The following is a 21,612-nucleotide window of genomic DNA, read 5'->3' as shown; positions in this document are numbered from 1 at the left end:
GCAATGGTCCGGCTGTTATAACCTGAATCGATAGCGAGCATGAGTTGTACAGCGGCGCATCTCCGATCTCACTCGTTGAATATTGTCCCACTTTCAGACATGATAGAAGGCTCCTATGGCTATTAGGATTTGTAGACAACTTACCAACTAGTAGATTTTTTGCAGCAAAACTAACTAACTAAATAAATAAATAAATAAAATAAATAAACCAGTTTTCCTTAAACGGAAATGGAATAATGCCATCTTTTCTATGGCGATAATTTGTTTCCTTCTCTGCATGTACATGTCAATATATATACATATATAAAAATATAAAGTGATTATATATGTGCAACATATTTTTGTATTTTTTGATTTAGACGTACCTATACAAGAAATATACACGGGTATGGGTCAGAAATAATTACTATTTCTGTTAATTTAAGTGTTATGCAACCAGTAGTTTGAGAGTTTAGCGATTAATTTGTTAAAAGTACTTGAGGTTCGTGTAAATGGACCAGTTGCTGATTCTATAAAAATGAACATAATGAAACCGAGTGCCGACCTCAGACACTCATTGTATGCGGTACAAATAAATCTGAAACTGTGCCCAGTAAGAGGGGCTCTGTTGGTGGAGCATTAGAATACGCCGACTGCCCCCCTGCAGAGGGTAACAGTCGCTCAGTGAGGGTCCTGGATATGACGTTAAACTATATCCAGTGGTGAGGCCCCAACTTGTGGGCTTTGGGGAGTGTGGAGCCACCCTTTAATTACCATTGCTCCCAGGTCCACTCTGTTAGGGTCCCAACTATGGTTTAAATAGAAACCGACGTGAAAACAACAAATATATTCTATTAAAAAAATAATTTTCTTCAAAATCTTTGGATTCGGCATTAAATAACCCGAAAAGAGTTGATATGCCGTGAAACAAAAACAACCAACCAACCAACCAACCAGTAAGAGGCTGACGACAGTCTTGTTTTGTTAGCTATTTTGTATGAAGTTCCCATTTATTTTACGACACGGCAAGTTCGGGCCACTTCTGCTAGATTTATAATATATAAACACAAAGGGGCACTTTAGCTGTATGCAGACGGCAGCCATTGTTAGGGGGCGATAACTCCAATTTCATCTTGGTCAAATTACACGGCAATTAAGTAACCAATAAGATTTTTTTCTGAACAGAAACATATTGAAAAACCAAAACATTTATTGCATACAAATCATGATATGTAAGTATATTGTTGTTTGAATGGAGGGTGTGAGGTTTCCTAACAGTTGCTTTACGGCGATCTTAAGACTGGGAAACGTCTTCAATATCGACCAAAGAAGCACTTCAAGGATTGCATAAAAGACGGTCTTAAAGCTTTTAAGATTTCTGTTCAGAACTGGGAGACCCTGGCAGAACGCCGGCCTGAATAGAGGATGCTAGTTGGTGGGGGTTCTGAAATTTTTGTGTCGGAAAGAAACAATCATGCTTAACTTAAGAGAAACCTTCGGAAAGGCAATATGTCGGTTCTGCCCATTGAATTGAACAGCTGGAAATGTTAGGCTTGTAATCGAATGCGACTCTCAAAAGCGGCTTAAATTAACCACAAAAATACTTGTCATGAAAGAAATGAGCTACAAAATGGAGCCAGAAGTCATACAAATTTTGACGCACAGCTTTGTTTGCCATATGTGGGGCAGTGTGCAATTCTAATGCTGGTCTGAAAAGTCATCTTCGGCCCACGGACAGGGTTTAGGTGTCGGTGTAGATGACCTGATAACTATGGTGAGGTTGATGAGGAGCATTGGGATGGCTAACGCCTGTAAGGACGAAGCAATTAGTATATGTAAATAAGTTAAATAAAACATTTTTTGAATTAAAGTTACATTATATATTTTTCCGTGGCATCTGTTGAAGAATCAACGAAAAGTCTGCGTAAGAAAATATAATTGTTTTTTTTTTCGAGTAAATAAAAAATGTAAATGGAACATTTTCTTTTGATATTTGGGGAATTTACATCCGAACAATTTCCCTGAAAGTAGGACTTATCGTCCCTATTCTTTAAGCGATAAGCGGAACCTGGCGAGAGACGGTTTAGTGAAACGCACAAAATGCCCGCCGTCCACATACTGCAGAAATAACCACTAAATAATATATATATATATATATTATAAAATAAAAATTATGACGATAATATTCGGAAAGATAAAAAAGAAACAAACCAATTTATATATTCATCACAAACAAATGAACATATAAATGTGTTACTTTTTCATCTATTTCTTTATAGATACTTTTATATAGATACTTATATATATATATATATATATATATATATATATATATAAGTATCTATATATATAAACGTCTTATTATTCACCTACCTCGCAAATAATTTTTGTCAAAAATAAAACAGATATTGCAATAATAAAATATGAAATAATACCTTAGAAAATGTTGTACAACTTATCTTCTATCTGTCCTTTATATTTGCCATTATAAAAGATCTATTAATACATTTATTTATCGCACTTTGTTTTATCGATTGACGATTCACTTAACGCGCATTTTATCTTTGAGACGCACATCAGTAGCAGCAAGAAACCATCGATTTCTGCACCTAATTAAATACCGTCGGAAATTTCAATTGGTTTTAATGTTTTATTTATCTTATATTAATTTGAATTATTGTAAAATCTTAATGATCCAATATTAATCAAGAAAGTATATAAATTATATATATATATATATATATATAATTTATATACTTTCTTGATTAATATGTGTATATCAGTGCATCCATGCAAAGATATAAATATGAATGTATACACTGCATTTACATACAATGGCAAGCAAAAACCTGCCTACTTGCAAACATATAAATATACACACACGCATATATATATGCGTATGTGTGTATATTTATATGTAAATACAGTGTATACATTCATATTTATATCTTTGCATCAATGCACTGATATACACATACGCACACACACATATGTATGCGTTTGCTTATATATAAATATGTTGCGTATATCTATATATATGTATGTATATGTGTATGGGTTTAACATGTATGTGTGTATGGAATTATATATATATATAATATATGCTTACATCTAATGATATACACATGTATTTAGCAATATTCATGCATCTAAATACTTCAGTATTTTGCACATATTTCAATATATCTGTACTATATAAAAGGAACTGTTTCTCTGTGTATACACGCCTCTGTGTGTGTCTGCGTGTGAATTCGTTCCCTATGGATTTGGAATCGACTGAAATTTCACACGGAGGTACTTTATGGAAGTGTTCTTGTATAGGTTTTATATCGGACTGTCTTAGATAAGTATCGAAAATCGAAATAATCCGATGAAAGAAGGTAGAAGCAACGGAGTAAAGAATTGCGGACCAAACAAAATTATTCTCAAGATTTTGCCATTGCTTATGACCTCACTCAGATTGTTCGCGAACCCACCCGTGTGCCCGATACACCCGGTCAATATGCAAGCCACTTAGACCTTTTTCTCTCAACTTCCCCTGAGCTATGTTCATGTTCTGTTCATTCTCCTCTAGGATCCTCCGACCACTCCGTCGTATCAGTTAAGATAAAAACGAAATGTAAGAAGCCCCCAGACGTACCCCTCCACCGTACTGTATACCGATACTCTATGGCTGACTGGGATAACTTCCGTACATTCATATCTGATTTACCTCTGCACTCCATGTTTAAAAAGGATGTGTCCTCTATAGTATCAGATCTGACCGAATGGTTAATTGTAGGCATAGACCAATTCATACCATCTAAAAAATTCCAACAAAAACCTAACAGCCAGCCATGGTTCTCCGCAGAATGTGCTGCTGCTATCGCGCACAGAAATACCTTTTTCCATAGCTACCAACGTAATAGATGCACTGAGACTAAAGCTGCTTTCAGGTCTGCCAGCAACCACTGTAAAAGAGTAATAAAAAATGCAAGAGAGCTATATGCCCAGTCTGTTTAATCCAAGGTAGCTGATCAGCGGCTTGGATCCCACCAGTTTTGGCAAATAACAAATAGGATCCTGATCAGAAGTGTGCGTTATATCCCAACCATTATCAATGGACCAGAGGTCATCTCGTCAGCGTCAGACAAGGCCAAACTATTTGCCAAGAACTTTGCAATTAATTCTACCCTATGCGACGAAGGCCATCAACTCTCCATATTTCCTCCTATAACACAGGACAAGCTAGGTAACATACAAATATCCGTGCATGAGGTCGCCAAGCTAATAAAGAACCTAGATTCCAGTAAAGCAACTGGCCCTGATTGCATCCCAATTATAGTGTTAAAAAAACTTCAACCAGAACTTGCTCCCATACTTACGAAACTATTTAAGCGCTGCCTTAAGGAGAAGTGCTTTCCGACTCCCTGGAAGACCTCATCAGTTTGCCCTGTATTTAAGAATTCAGGTGATAAGTCATCTCCCTCTCAGTACAGACCAATAAGTCTCCTGTGTGTTATGAGTAAGTTGCTGGAATCCATATTAAATAGAGAAATAGTCGACCACCTCAGCAGGAATAACCTTCTTAGTGACACACAATATGGTTTCCGCTCTGCAAGATCTACCGCAGATGTGCTGACGGTTATATCCCACAGAATTAGTGAATCGCTTGACAAAGGCTTCCTTTCTAGAGCAATTGCTATTGACATATCAAAGGCCTTCGACAAGGTATGGCATAAGGGTCTACTTCACAAGATTTCCAGCTACGGTATAACTGGAAATGTTTTCTCAATCATTAAATCATTTCTCTCCGATAGGTTCATAAGAGTAGTGGTAGATGGACAAAAATCGGAGGCCTGCAATATAAATGCTGGAGTCCCTCAGGGGTCAATCCTCGGCCCAACTCTCTTCCTGATCTACATCAATGACCTCCCTAAACACATACTTAAATCATTCGTTGACATCTATGCTGATGACACGACCATCTAAGTGGCTTCCGTGCCTTGATAATGGTGATCACTGTGTGAAAAAAAAGAGTTTGCTTTCAAATCCAGAATGAATGGAAATACAACAAAATACAAATGATGAAACAGACCAAGACACACCCCTAACTGGAACCCAACACATAAAACATTTAGATATAGTAGGGTTGCAAAGCCCAGACTAAGAACTATGTAACACCGGAGTTCAACGAGAATGAAGCAGCTGAAGTAGAAACCATCATACAACTTATGAATACAGACAAAACAAAGCTCCTATCCTTAATGAACAAAGAGCGAAAGAAATTAAAAGTAGGAACAGAGATTAATAAGTGCCTCCTATACTTTCCAACATATACTATTACAGACTTAAACAATTTCATTTATGTAGGTGTCAAGACAGTAAGTATGAAGTTTAATGTAGAATAAAAAGAGGTGGAGAAAAGGGGTCGATAAAACATGAATGAAAATTGAGGCTGAAAATTAAAATTAACAAACTTTAATAAAAAGTTAAAGCGATAAACAAGATAAAACCGACTAGAAGAAGATGGAAATAGAGAAATATAACTAGGAGGCGAGAGCGGAAAAAGAAACGATATGAATTAAAGAAAGAAAAGAGAAAAACAGCAAAAGAAGGAGGATAAGGACGATACAAAAACACATCTAAACAATGCAAAAACAAAACAGGACCTTAAAAAATAACGAAAGCTAGTTCTATCAAAATGTGACTGGAGAAAAAATAAGAACAAAATAATCGGGCACAGTAGAAACAAAAGGCTACTGGAGCCAGATATAGGAAAAGCGACATGGTCATATTAGAAATACCGAATGACTGAAAGGCATGAAAGAAAAGTCACAGTAAATTAGAAGAATGAAAATTGCAAGGAAACCCTAATCCGCCCGGTAGATCTCGACCGAATACATAATTAAAAAAAAAATCCCAACACTACATGAGAAACTAATTCAACACGTGAAAAATGTATCCCTGAAACATACGTGCCAGAATGGATCAAAGGTAGAACAACTGGTGCAAAAAAAAAATGTAGACAAAAGAAACCATCCTCTGCAACTACAGGCCTATAACATGTTTATCTACAATGTGAAAAATATTAACAGCGAACAATTTTATCATTCTCTTTATAACCGCGGACTACTTCCTGAGGAACAGGAAGGATGCTCATGAGAAAAAAAGAGTAACACATTACCTATTATACATAGACCAAAGTATCATGAATAAAGTAAAAAGAAGAAAAAAGAACATAGCCATTGCATGGATCAGCTATAAGGAGGCGTATGACAGGATCCCACAAGCATGTATACTAGAATGCCTAAGAATGTACAAGCTACTAGGAAAAATGATCAATTTAATATAAAATAAAATGGGAACATGGAGACTTGAACTAGCAACTAATGGGCAATACATAACTGAGATTAAAATACAAAGCGGTATGTTCAAAGGTGATTTCTTTCCCACCATTACTGTTAATCATAGTCATGATCCACCTTAACAATATATTAAGAAAATGACCAATCGGACAAGGGTGGACAAGACACAAGAAAACAGCAAATGAAGACCAGTGGACAATTGGATGAAACAATAAACCACATAATAAGTGAATGCGGCAAACAAGCTTAAAAATATGAGATTAGATACAAAATCAAGTAGAGAAAGCAATAAACTGGAAATTGTGCAGATTACTGAATCTTTAATATCCAGGTAAATGGTATGAGCACAAACTATTAACAGTTGTATACCGGATGATTATATATGAAAAATGTTTCATACCTTTCTGTCCGGAGGACCTTTGTCTTCCTGCTGTTGGGCGCTGTGATGAATATCCACCATACTGACATAATAAGACGATTGAGACATAATTGATTTTTCTTCTTTGTGAAATACAGGGCAGCGACTTTATATTTTATAAATATAAATTTATTTCGGATGTCTTAGTGTTTTACAAGTGTCTGCTACGTCTACATGCTTGTTTCGTCTAGCCTAGCTTCCTGGCTTTCTGAAGCACGTCTACACACCTTGGTGACAAAATCCAAAATCTCTGCTCTAGTCTTTTTGATCTGTCAGTTCCGATGACGTAAATGATTAAAGGGCACGTCTCCTTAACGTGACCTCAGGTCACCTATCTAAATCTGGCGTGATCAATGTCACTTATCAATTATTCTTTTGGATTTCTGGATGCTCATGTTTATAGCGAACTACAGCAAGATCACTTCTTAATCATGTATTTATTGCGGACTATTATCCTCATCTTTTCTTAGTTATTGTTTCACGACGTTTCGGTCAACGATTCCTTGTGGTAACCACGGCGGGAATAGTTGGCCGAAACGTCGTGAAAGAATATCTAAGAAAAGATGAGGACAATAGTCCATAATAAATAAATTAATAAATAATACTCATCTCAACAATGAATTCCAACTAAATAATATATAAGATCACTCCTGTTGCACACTTATCACTAGATAAATAGATAGGCAGATAGATAGATAATAGCTAATTAACTCTTTTAACCTTGCTATTATCTCACAACAGTACTTGAAAAGGAAAATCACAAGCTCCTATGGGAAATAGGTATACAAACGGATAAACCAATCCAAGTAAGAAGACCAGATGTCATACTAGTTAACAAAAAGGAAAAGACGCGTCATATTCTGAATTTCGTCATCTCAGCAGACCAGAGAGTGGAGATCAAGGAGAGAGAGAAACGGAGCAAATACACTGAACTGGCCAGAAAGCTCAAAAGGAATGTGGAAGATAAAAAAGGTCAGGATAACATCAATAATAGTAAGAACGTTGGGAACAATACCGAAAAACTTTGAAAAGAGAATGGGAGAGATCGGAATCAGAAGAATGGCTGATAAAATACAACGGATAAGAATAATGAAAACTGCTGAAATATCAAGGAAAACTCATGAATGCGGAGATTAATATAATTGAAATACAGGAATAAACTGGACATGCAGAAACTGCTACAGATGTAAAATACAAAGGAGTATAATACGGAATTAAGAAAACTGGAAATGTTGTGTGTGAGTCACCAAAAACTGATACCCCACCAAAGCGAGGAGGATCAAAGATGCAAAGACCGAGAAGAGAAAGCACTAGCCAGACCTCCGCCGGACAGGTGCAAAGAAGATGAGGATCTTCGGGAGGCTTGTCGCCACAAAAGAATGTTTTTTGTATATAACTTTAACGTAAAATAAAGATCAGTGTGTCCGAAATATTTATTATTTGAGAAGAAATCGATGATAAATGTGAAACACGTCTGCGAAATTGAAACATTTTTAATCTTCTAATAACTACCTTCGAACTTACTGAAAGGCGGCATAGAGATGTTTACCAAGTAGATTTTATTTTTAATCATCAATAAAAAAAAAAGTAAATTAGATTTGGAGAGCCAATGCTACATCTGAAAATGGGATTTTTAATCTGTGATTCTATGACTTTTTTCTAATATTGACCAATAATGTTTAATTTCTTGAATGTTTTTTTTGTTAAAAAGTTAAAATAAACGTTTTTGGTATAAAAACAATTAAGCTAAAATTTTCCAGATCCCGATGCCGATTCCGATACTACAAAAACGTCTGATACTTCCAATTACTGATTCCGAATCTGATTAATCATCCAAATGGTAATATATATATATATATATATATATATATATATATATGTATATATATATATATATATATATATATATATATATATGTGTGTGTGTGTGTGTGTGCATTGTTTTTGACTTTTTACAATTTACCTATTAATCTTTTTGTCGTATTGCCGAATGGTTGTATGTTACGTGTTGTACATTTTTTTCCGATAGCGCTTTCTACTGAAACATCCGTCGTCTTCAGTCGGTACATTGTTTACTAGGTTTACAAAACTTGCGGCTGTCTATAGAAATGCACGTTTTGAGAGAAGGGGTCACAATATTAAGGCATGTCAATTTGATGTATATATATATGTATATATATATATATATATATATATATATATATATATATATATATATATATATATACTAGCAAAAGTACCCGTCGTTGACTGGGTTCAAAAACACCCTACAGAAAATAGACTCTGATTTATGAAAGTATGATAGGTTATGAAAAGGAAGGGTTGTAAAGGGATAGCTTCGAATTTGGGGGTAACAAAATCAAAACAAAATAAGATAAAAGTAATAATAAAATAGATAAACCCCATAATTTTTATACCATACCTATTCACACTGAAACACTTATCACAATATTCTGTGGATCTATATTAAAAAAACCTTGTTAAACTTTGTGACATATTTCCATTCTATGGAGGTCAGGCGCGAACGCACACTCCATAATTTTGTTATACAATATTTCGTCAAACTGAAAAATAATTATCAAAGTATACTTTCGTAGATAGATATGAAAAGTCTTTATTAAAGTGTGTCTATTTCCATTCTATGGAGGCCAGGCGCGAACGAGGACCCCACAATTTCATGATAGCATCCCTATTTAAGTTAAAACATAGTTATCAACGTATTATTATTTACATCTATATAAAAACACTTGTAAAGTTTTTTTAAACTTTGAAATTTTTTATTTCCATATTTTGAGGATCAGGCGCGTACGCAGACTACACAATTTTAATGAATCATCATTATGACAGATCAAACATACCCATTCCTGTGTCTCGATACATCTATCATTATATGTGATCAGTTTTCTATAATAGTCTACCATATAGGAGCCTATACGTGATCAGACACACACACAGACGTTCAGCTTTATATATATATATATATATATATATATATATATATATATATATATATATATATATATATAGTAAGTGATAAAATATATATGGCGATTAAGCTACACTGAATATTCCGCGTTTCATCCACTCTAGGACTCTTCAGGCTTATGCACCTAAGCTTAATCGCCATATATATTTCATCACTTACTAACTAGCTCTACCTACGTATTGAGCACTTCTGAAGTAAATACTTAAAGTTTACGCATAAATTTACACTTTCGTATATTAATTTTATGTGAGTAAATGAAGTATATATATATACATACATACACCCAATGTATCCACTTATTTGTTCCACTTAAAATGTCATAATTAAATATACGTGAATAGTATCAGGTTGTAAGTTATGAAAATATATTTGTAGCAATAAACTACCCAGATTTATGTGTTCAATTGTCAACACAAAAATGAATTTATACGTGTGACCGAGAGCTTTATACACGTGATTTTAGTCAAACTATCAGATTTTTAATAATTTTATCCCAGATGTTCTTCTTTCAAACAAAGGTACACCTGACTTTTGTTTTATTATTCTTTTGTTCTGTCATTTTTAAAAGGGCGGCTCATTCTTTTTGAAAATATGTCGAATTAATACGTGCGTGCTTGGAATACTTTTGTATTGATATTTTAAGGTGTTTGCTTTTTTTTTCTTACACAGTGGTCACCACTTATCAAGGCCAGGAAGCCACTCAGGGATAAGGGTTATTGCAAGTACATTACGTTAGTGTGGAGATTTGATGAAGTGTTTACTTAAGGAGGCGATTCCTTAGGAATTTGTTAACGTTGGACTTGAAGACATCCAAGTTGTAGTCAGGTGGGAAGCAGGCAGATGGAACAGAGCTCCACAGCCGTGCAGTTCTAAGAAAGAAGCTTTGTTCATGGAATCCACGTTTTGATTTAGGCGCAGATAAAGAGTGGGGGAAATTTTTCACAGTGGATTCGGCTAGACAGGTGTTTTTCGTGAAGGATTGGCGAGGGGAGACCAGAGATTGGAGTTCAGACGAGAACCTGTCATGGAAATAACGATAAAACAAGGATAGGCTCGCAACGTCTCTTCTGTGGGAGAGAGGTTGCAGGGTAGAGAAAAGGGCATCCCCCACTAAGCCACGAAGTCTATTTTATAATTTCATAAATTTTGTTATTTTAAGGTGCGAATATCAAACGTTTAGCACAAACATAACCTACAAGTGTCCTCTTAATTTTTACTTGGATTTAATGTTTTATTTTTCTAATATTTTTCTTTGATTTCCCAGTAATGGTTTTGTAGTGCTTTTTTATTCTGCGTTTGTTGTTTTGGGATGTTTTGTAATGTGTATGTTTTTTTTTTACTCCGAAAGTTATAACAAAGATGAACCTTTATATTATTTAGGTTTTCTTTAGCGAATATTGTGGCTTGATAAACAATGCTTTCGATGAAGCATTTATTTTGTAGTGTTAAAACTGCACGAGTTCTACAATTACAGTTTTTCTTCCCACTATTAACTATTTTGAATAGTTGAGATATCGCCGGGGCTGAAGGTCTTTTCTTTCTTCCTGGGCTGGGTCTAGCGCAGCAATCGGTCTTTAGAAACTATTTAAAATTATCAGTTTCAACGGTGAAGGCCTGTCACCAGTAAACATTGACTCTCTGTCACATCTTAATGCTGATATCCTGTGCCTTGAAAAGACATATACAACGTCATCCCCAGCCAGGCTTGCTATAGCAGTCTATTGAAGTACCATTTACATGCGGCACAAGAGGATTCTGAAAAGTTGTGGGACAAGTCGACTAACAGAATTGAAATACTGAAGCTTGAATCTCACATAGCGACAGTAACATCTATCTACAAGCCACCTCCAGTCTCGTTCGAATGTCTTGCAAATTACACTATGGCTAGTAAACACCATGAGAATATCAGTTTCTTTAATAGCAATAAAACTACGTGGGGTTACGATCATACCAATAGAAATTGAGAGCTAATCGAAGGTCGTATCCCATTTTCTAGCCATAGTGAACAAAGCCAATGATAAACCATCTTTTCTCAGTGCACGCTGAAAGAAGGTTTATAAACTTTACCAGGCATTTTTCACTTCCGAATTCAGACAAAATTTTAAGCAATCTCCGGGAAAAAACTTATCCTCCTCAATCAGAAACACAAACTAAACAACATACTTAAAACAACAAAAATAATAAAAAGAAAAACGCCAACCCAAAAACTTAAAACACATCCTAACTTCCTCAAAACTCGTCCCAGATACTACAAAAGGGGTTACAAAATGCAACAAACCGCGATGTGGAGTATGTGACATAATAATAAAAGGTAACACATACATATTCAAAAACCCAACACAAAAATTCCAAATAAAAAAGGATCTAAATTGCACCTCCAGAAATGTAGTATATGCACTAAGATAAACAACATGAAACAAATCCTACATGGGCGCTAGCAAAAAGTTCAGCAATAGAGTGGCCTTACATGAGAACAACATCAAAATTGCAGATAACAGACACCTCTATGTTTCAAAACATGTACACACATGCAGTGGACACAGCTTCAAAATAATACCAATCTTCCAAACAGACAATTATTTTTATTTACTTACATAGGAAAAAAACTTCATCACCAGATTCACTCCTGAACTGAACAGAGCCTAATATCATCACACAAAAACATGAAATGCAAGGTACACTCGCATGCACATCCATACACATACATATATACACACCCACACATAAATCAGAACCAACGCATTAAAACACACACACGTGCGCGCAAACAACCACACACAGACATAAGATCCCTATCTCTAATACAACACACTGAACAATACCAACCCTACTTAACCTCGAAACCAACAACACTAGGAAACACCTAGAACCATAGTATAATATATGTTCCAACACCTCACTCCTTCCTCAGTCAGTGGAGGAACACCCCCTCATGACTGAAACAACTATCATCCCTTCTATCATCCCCCTCCCATACCTATACCCCCTCCAATTGCCCACCCCTCTGGGGAACAAAATCTCCCCCACACAAGGAACCGATCCGGAGTCTGGCCATACCCACATGGGGAGACAAATAAATAGAAACATTAAAAAATCCCCTATACATATTTTAAATACACCCCTCTTTCTAAACAAACGTAATATAAGGAATACCCGAAAAGACTAAAACGAAAAATCACAATACTAAAATTCAAGAATCCAAAAAATAAATATCAAAATAGAATGAAAGCACCCCTACCCTTATTTCAGAAGAGCTGGTCCCCCCCTCCTCACACATAAACATTAGTAACGACCTCGGATCACAGTCACCTTCCTAAGGAAGAAAATAACTTCATAATACTATAAAGCAGTATACACACTCTCAAACCAATAAAAGCAAACACACACACACGCACGCACACACACACACACACACGCACACACACACACACACACACACACACACACACACACACACACACACACACACACACACACCCTACCCCACCCTAAAGGAAAAGAAATAACATTAGCAGAAAGAGAGAGTGACTACAGCCAGGTCAGCAGCCTGGACAAGCCCAATAAAAGAGTAATAAAAATTGAACATGCCAATGATTAATAAACACTTACAAGCCTTGGAAACACTTCAAATGAACTACGAAAATTACCATTTTTACATTTCCAACACATTTGAAAATAATTTCTGACGAGGACGCTTCACAGAAGGTCTGAAACGCACGTAAAAACGATTTCAATGCCTTAAAAACGTTATTACAATGATCCAAACATAATTCTCAATGAAAAACCAAGACACGGAATAATAAAATAATGTTAAAAAATACACATTGTTGGTGAATACTTCCTTATTTAAATATACATCTTTCTTTCGTTGGAATTTCTTAACCCTATTTATTTAAATATACACACACACACGCGCACACACACACACACACATATATATATATATATATATATATATATATATATATATATATGCATACTCATACACGTACGCTTATATATCTTTATATCTATGTTTGTGCGTGCGAGTGCATCCCATGTTTATAAAATCTCTCGATACAGCTTTGATAAAGTTAAGGTGAAACCGGTCAGCTGATTCCTCCCTTTTTTCTCTCTTCTCTTCTTCACTTCTTTTTCTTTATTTTAAGACATTTTTGATCATGAATTATAAAAGCGTTCATTCCATGATTGCGATATTTAAATTTTGTATCCCCCAAAGAATTTACATTGCAAGAATTGAACAAGAACGAATGAATTGTCCACATTACCAATATTTTATGGTAATCGAACCCCGTAAAATCGCCAATTTTTTAATCAATATGATTAGCTGCTCTAGTCAGGCACCCGCCCCGTTACATTAGAAAGAAAGTTCGCATGCAGCCGCGCCGTGACTTAGTAAAAAATATATTGTAGCTTACATTGCACTGTAGAGAAGCTACTGCTTATTTTATCAAATAGTTTTGATATAATGCCTTTAATTAAATTTTAAAATGAAAACATTTCACTCATATATATATATATATATATATATATATATATATATATATATATATAAATATATGCGCAATTTTATGAGTTCCAAATCATCATAATTGTATAAATGAAGGCTCGTAGGAAAAGTAATTTGACATTTTTTATTAAACTCGCAAATTAATGGGATCATCGCTTCCCCAGAGCCTATTTTTGGCACATTTTTACAGTCATAAAATTTTTCAATCATTGTCATTTGTTTTCCTAGTTTTGTATATGAATAATAAAATATCTCATATTTCCCCCAAAATCTCTGGCCTGGATGGAAGGGAAACTAAAATTTGCTGCTATGGTTTCAAATGATTTGAAATAACAGCAAGGGGAGACTTGATTCCAAATATTTCTCATAAGTTATATCTTCCCTCTTTGGGTTTCATGCATAAATTCAATTTCAAAGTATATAATGATTATTTGATACTGGAGATATGCATAACAGTACATTATTTGTAAAAAAAAGAGAGATATAACATATAAGAAATATTTGGAATCAAGTCTCCTCTTCCAGTTATTTCAGATAATTTGCATACATATCAGCAAAGTTTAGTTTCCTTCATCAAGGCTAGAGGCTTATCGGATATATATATATATATATATATATATATATATATATATATATATATATATATATATATATTTACACAGTGATCACCACTTATCAAGCCCGGGAGCCACTCAGGGATAAGGGTTATTGCAAGTACATTACGTTAGTGTGGAGATTTGATGAAGTGTTTAATTAAGGGGACGCTTCATATATATAGTTGATATATTTCCATGTGTTAAGTTTTCATGTATACATATTGAAAATACAGTATGTACTAATCTAAAGTACATAACAACATCGCACGCTGTAATATTCACACGTTGCCACACATATGCCCTAATGTATATGCATATATATAAGTGTGTGTATATATATATATATACTGATATGTATATGTATTTGTATATACATTTGTATATACATAGTACTTTGTATATACATATATACATATATTTGCACGTATGTATACGTGCTATATATATGTGTGTATATATATATATATATATATATATATGTGCATGTGTGTGTGTGTGTGTGTGTGTGTGTGTGTGTGTGTGTGTTCTTTTGTTATTTTTGTCTGGTGCGAAACCAGATGCTTAAACAAGGAAAAAATAATATGCAAAAAAGCTAAATGTCGATTTCAGACGAGATGAAAAACTGGATTGTATACTTAATGTTGTATATTTAATCTTTTTTTATTTCCTCAAATCTCAAACGTCTATTAATATATTTATTTCGCGCACTTTGTTGTATCGATTGACTGATTCACTTAAATCAATTCACAGTAGGAGATAATCGATTCCCTCAGTTAATTAAATGTCTTTAAAGAACTTGAACTTTCTTTGGAAAAAAAATGGTATTTTTATTGCATTGATTCTAGATTTCATAGCCTATTAACAACGAGACAAAAACTATACAAGTTATTCTTTCAATGTATACTACTTAAATGTAAATGTTTATATATATATATATATATATATATATATATACACATATATATACATACATATATATATATACATATATATATAAACATATATATATATTTGGTAAAACTGGTAATAAGTAAAAACTTGAAGAGAGTGCTCAATACTATTGCAGAGCAAATGTGTGTTTTATTTTTTTATTACCGTTTTATCTGTCTGGCTACAATACATAGTGTTTTTTTGTTATTCCGCCTGAATCGCTCAGAGGAGAGTGCAAATTTGCAAATTGCCTCCTTATAATGAATGGACGTTTGCAACCTATCACCTGAGAGTTTCCTCTCTCTTGTACATATTGGCGTGGAAAAACAGAGCTGTGTCCATCCATGCATAAGAAATTGAATCGATCAACATTCATCAACGCCCGTTGAACGTTTACGAAACCCATGCAGTTGATGTCAACAGAGTTAGGAGATGGGCTCGTCGATTTCAGATTAAAGACAGAGTAATGAGTGACAGAACGCGATCTGCACGTACATGTACAGCTACTACTCTAGAAAAAAAATTGTGCCTCTCAACTAACTCATTCGCGCTCATGGTCGAAGAACGGTAAATAAGATGTGTGTGAAGTTGAATGTGGATGTCAATGATTTTGCCATCTGTAGGATACAACATAGTGTGTACTAGGTGGGCTCCACGAATATCTCCGCAGAATCATAATGGCCACCGACGTGTTGTCTGTCAGGACTTGTTGAAGTAGTTCGAAGTCGAGGGCGACGGATTCTTGGACGCTAAGTTAACTTGTGACGATACGTACTGTCTGCATCACGAGTCGGAGTCCAATGACACCACTCACTCTTCCAGCAAAGAAGCAGTTCAAGACACAGACGTCTGCAAGCAAAGTGATGTGCGCTGTCTACGGAGAAAAAATATGCGTCATCTTCCTGTGTTTCTCTGAACCAGAAATTACTGTCAACTTAGATTGTAACGTTAAAACCATGACAATTTGAAGGGCCGAATTGCTCGTGTAAGGTGAGAGAAAAGGGAAACATTCCGTTTGCAATACGATAACGTCCAGCCACATACAAAGCCATAAGGGGCCACTATTTGAGATTGTATTTAACAGGCCACTTTGTGTATTCATATTACATTTAAGTTTTTGCAGTTAGGAAAACAGGGAGGGATTTCCAAAGTTTAGCAGTATGATGGAAGAAATTATTAGAGGAGGGGACTTTCTGGAATATAGAGACTTTAACAGTGAAGGGGTGGGATTTATTGCTTGTCAAGTTAGTCGTGTGTGTGTGTGTAGAGGAAAGCAGAATTACTATGAGTTAATCCGAGCACAATCCATTAAAATACTTGTAAAATAGGCAGGAATGCAACATTACCGATTTGAGACTCTCTTTTGTACTTTGTCTTAGAGTGAAACATTAATAGTAGATGCATCAGCCCATGCGTGCAACAATACTTCATGGGCGTTAGAACTTTCTCATTGTAAACGTATAGGACACTCTCTGGTGTGAGTTACTTTCTAGTACAGTATAGGGATCCCACTTTCTTTTCATCAGACTTGGCTATGTCTGCAATATTGGACCAATTCGTGTTGCTTGTAAATGTAAATATAGGTAATGTGTCATTTCTCAAAACAACCGGTAGTTGAGAAAGTTTCTTGAAATTGGTAAAGGAAAGAAACTTAATCTTAAAAGAATTAAATACAACCATCAATTGATGGACTCATTCCACTACAGACTGAAGGTTGTTTACTAGAGTTGCCTTAGATATGTGTACATTTGGTGTTCCCTAATGTCTTTTAAAAAACATGGTGTTATAAGCAAATACACCCACCTCGAACATGACTTGATCCGGGAGGTAATGCAATAGAGATCGGACGCGCGTATGACAGTTGTGTGCAAATGACCAAGCTGTTTTTGAGATGACGTAACGACAAGAAAAAAAAAGAAACAGATTATAAAAAGAAAAGCGTGTGCACAGACTGGAGATTAGGTTACATGGGTGACATCATAGCCGAGACGAGAAGTCACGCGTGGCCGGAGAACGTTAAATAAAGGCCTTTTGTTAAAAACTGAAACAATGAGTTTAATTTTTTTCCTTTTCCCTGCCTGTGTTCCTTACGATGAAGTCCACAACGTGTTGGATCCTTGCATGTGTGTAACTGGGTACTACGTTAGAGTAATTTATGAATCGAAAAGCAACGATGGGCAGCAGTAAATAGCGTATATATTATACACTTTTATTTTATTTGTTAACTCATTATACTATTTTACTCACTAAAGCTTATATTTAGTAGTCTGTTCTATAACCATGAGGACGTCGTGGCACGTCTTCAATGTTTATATTTTTTACTTAAAAAAGATATCGTATATAAAGAGAAGATGAACAAGCAATTATTTAAAAAAAATGTTGCAATTAATGCTCTGATTTCTGACCTAAAATTGCTCAGGCATTTTTTTTTTTGTTAAAAAAAATAATAATCATGTGTATTTTTGAAATGTTTGTAAAATAAATGAATTTGATTGGCAACGCTAATGACTTGATATCGGAAGGAATGCGTTATTTTTTGTATTTTGAAAGAAAAAATGGCGTCGCGTCATATGAAATGCCTCATACAAGCTTCCGTCTTGAGGAATGCGGAGAGGAATAATACTTTCTTGATGACAAAAAAAAAACTTTTATTAGGAAAGTGAAATTTTACTCGCATTTAATTTCATGCGAACCTGTTTTTCAAAACATTTCCAAAATGATCAAACATTATCAATAAATAAACGAAATAGAAAAAAAAAACTAAACAAAACATGGCGGCGAATGCGAAGAGTTTCGAAGAAAATACACACATATAATAATAATAATACTAATACTAATAATAATAATAATAATAATAATAATAATGAGAAGAAGAAGAAGAAGAATAAAGAAGAAGAAGAAGGAGAAGAAGAAGAAGAAGAAGAAGAAACAAGAAGAAGAAGAAAAAGAAGAGCGTGAAGGTGATAGCTAAAAAGGAAAATCTGAAGAGGCGGGAGAAAAAAAAGGGATAAAAACTGGGAACAAGAAAAAAAGAGAAGATAAAAAATTGAAAGAAGGAAAGAAAAAAAAGACGAAAAAGAGAAAGCACAAGATGGAGAGGAGTAAAATAAGGAAAAGGGAAACAGAAAATGTAAAGGAGAATAAGAAGAAAATATGTAAGATGAGGGGAAAAGGAAGAAGAATGCTGAAGAAGAATGAAATAAAGGGAAAGATATGGTATATAAATAAATGAGATGAAGAAAATTAAGAACTAAGGAAGAAAAGAAAAAGAAAGGCAAGGAATAAGATAGAAAAAAGAAAAAAAACAGAAAAGGAAGAAATAGAAAAATGTTGAAGAGGAGGAAGGAGAATAAGAAGGAAAAAGAAGAGGAAGGAAATATATGAGGAAAAACAAACAGAAATAAGAAAAAAAAGCAATTGAACGAAAGTAAAACAAAAAGGGTGGAGAAAATTACGAAGATGATAAAGAGGAAAACAAGTAGTAGCAGTAGTAGTAGTAATAGTAGTAGTAGAAGAAAAGAAGAAGAAGAAAAGGAAATGCCAAAGAAAAAAAAAGAAATCATCAAGAATACAATAATTAAGGATAAAAAGATAAAAAAGAAGAAATAAAAAGAAAGTAAAGAGTGAAACATATAAGGAAAAATGGAAAGAAAAGAATAAAAAGACAGAAAAAGACGAAAAAAATGAAAAATGTTATAAAAAAGAAGATAAAAAGAAGAAATAAAATGTATGAAAAAGAATGAAAAGAATAAGCAGAAGAAAAAAAAAGGAGAAAATACATGTAGTAAAAGAAGAAAAAATTAAGCTTCAGAATCAAAAGAAAAGAATGACAAGGACAACAATAAACGCTAAACAGAGGAGACACATTCAGCATTTCTTTTTCTGCATCGAATGCACATGCGTGCTACCTAAATTCAAATGTCGTCGATAACAATTTTTTGATATTTTTAATTAAATTATTAGGAAATCCATTGAACAATTTAACGACTGGCATCCAATTAGCTTTTATATAAAAAATGTTAACATTTAGTTGAAAAAGAAAATAATTTCCTTGGGAAATTCTGCATATTCGCAAAGAGCACGAAATAAACCAATCAAAAGTTATTCTAGACAAAATAAACAAATTCAGAACGAACGGCAGTTATTAATGCTGTAAAATACAATTCAAATGTAGTATACATGCGTCGCGATTATTCGATTATGGCCGGCGCGTGTAAACAGCTGTGTTGTTAGACACTCGTAGTGATGTTAGTGTCGTTGCGTTTGATGTGTGCAAACCTTTTTCCTCAGGTGGCTTTTTATTACTTTAGTAGACTCTTGCCCGCTAAAAACGAGCATAAAATATAGCTCGTTTACTTAGATATGGCCCTTGGTTCCAAATAGATGCTTGAATATCATTAAATATTTGCATTACATACTAATCCATATTAATCGCTAAATGTGCATCGAACGGATACCTTAACACTTAGGTCGCTGAATCTAATCATAACAAAGGCCAGTACAGATATCAATCCAATCGTCCCTGTTTATGAGAGAATTTTTAGAGTATATGATAATCCCTATTAATCCCAAAGTTTGTATCGCACCACTACTATGATAGTTAGTTTGGTTTTTCCTTCTCATAACAAAAGTGCATACAAAATTTCATCTAGATTGTCGTAGTAGTTCATGAGAAAACTTATTAAGTAAATCTGGGGGTATGACTAATTTCTAATACTTAATTCGCTACACCTTATCATAACAAATGTTCATACAAATTTCAGTCAGATAGGGCCAGTCATTATCTTACTCTCTTCGTTCAGTCTCGAGATACAATGGATACCCTCTGTGAGGTCTTAAGGCATGTAATTATGAAGCAAGTGTCGAGCAATCTTCAGTCACAGCTGCTTGCTTGATTCTATTGATTCTAGTTGCAAGAAGTCCACGACGAATATAAACAATCCTGAAGTCGCATAAGTATATCTGCTTCTTGGCCCTTCCTATTGCCTAATCGCTTCAGCATTTCTCAGTGGTTTACGTAAATGTCCGGCAGATGCAGAACAAAAAAATCGATTTTATTTTTCCAACAGCTGTAGCAGTGTCGCAAAAATAAATCAAATCCGCATTGAATACATTACTATATTCAAATTAAATTAAAAACTGTTTTTAACAAACATGTCTCAGATTAGAGAGAATGCTTAAAATATCTAACTTTTCTTAACTATAATTTTCTCAAAATCAACAAATATCGAGGATTAACGACCTTTTTCCATATCTCTTTATATACTAGCAAGGAGACTCGACGTTGACCATGATTGAATGAGGAAAAATGTTTCACAATCCCATGTATTTATTGTCATTGAAATCGGTGACCACCCATTTTTCAATAAAATCGATGGATTGCCCGCTCTTGTTGGGAACATATCGCAGTGTACTAGTAGGAAGTTTCGCATTCCTATCCGCAGTAACATTGTCCACAATAGATTGTAATCTACATTGCACTGTAGAGAACTTACTGTTTATATATTTTTAAAATATATAATAGCTTGAATTTGAGTTTAAAAGTTAAGTATCATACTTCAGTTGTGCTCAACAGAGAAACATTCATTTTGCCCGCGCCCGTCTTATATAAAAGAACGTACTGCTGATTTTATATGTAGGGGTTTTCGGTTTGCCTAGTAATAAAACTTCTCAAATGCCCTTGTGATGTTAGGCTGTGTAAGGTGTTAACTTTCGTCAAAATCGCCTGTGACTTCTTTCATTGGATTATTTTAATTATCGATTGTCGATACTTATCGAATATATTCCGATACAATACTAATCTAAAAACACTGCCAGGCACATGCAGTACCTTCGTGTGAAATTTC

Source organism: Euprymna scolopes, chromosome 8 (assembly GCF_053919585.1).
Source record: "Euprymna scolopes isolate OS-2025 chromosome 8, ASM5391958v1, whole genome shotgun sequence".
Classification (NCBI taxonomy): Eukaryota; Metazoa; Mollusca; class Cephalopoda; order Sepiida; family Sepiolidae; genus Euprymna; species Euprymna scolopes.
This window is presented reverse-complemented; position numbering follows the sequence as displayed.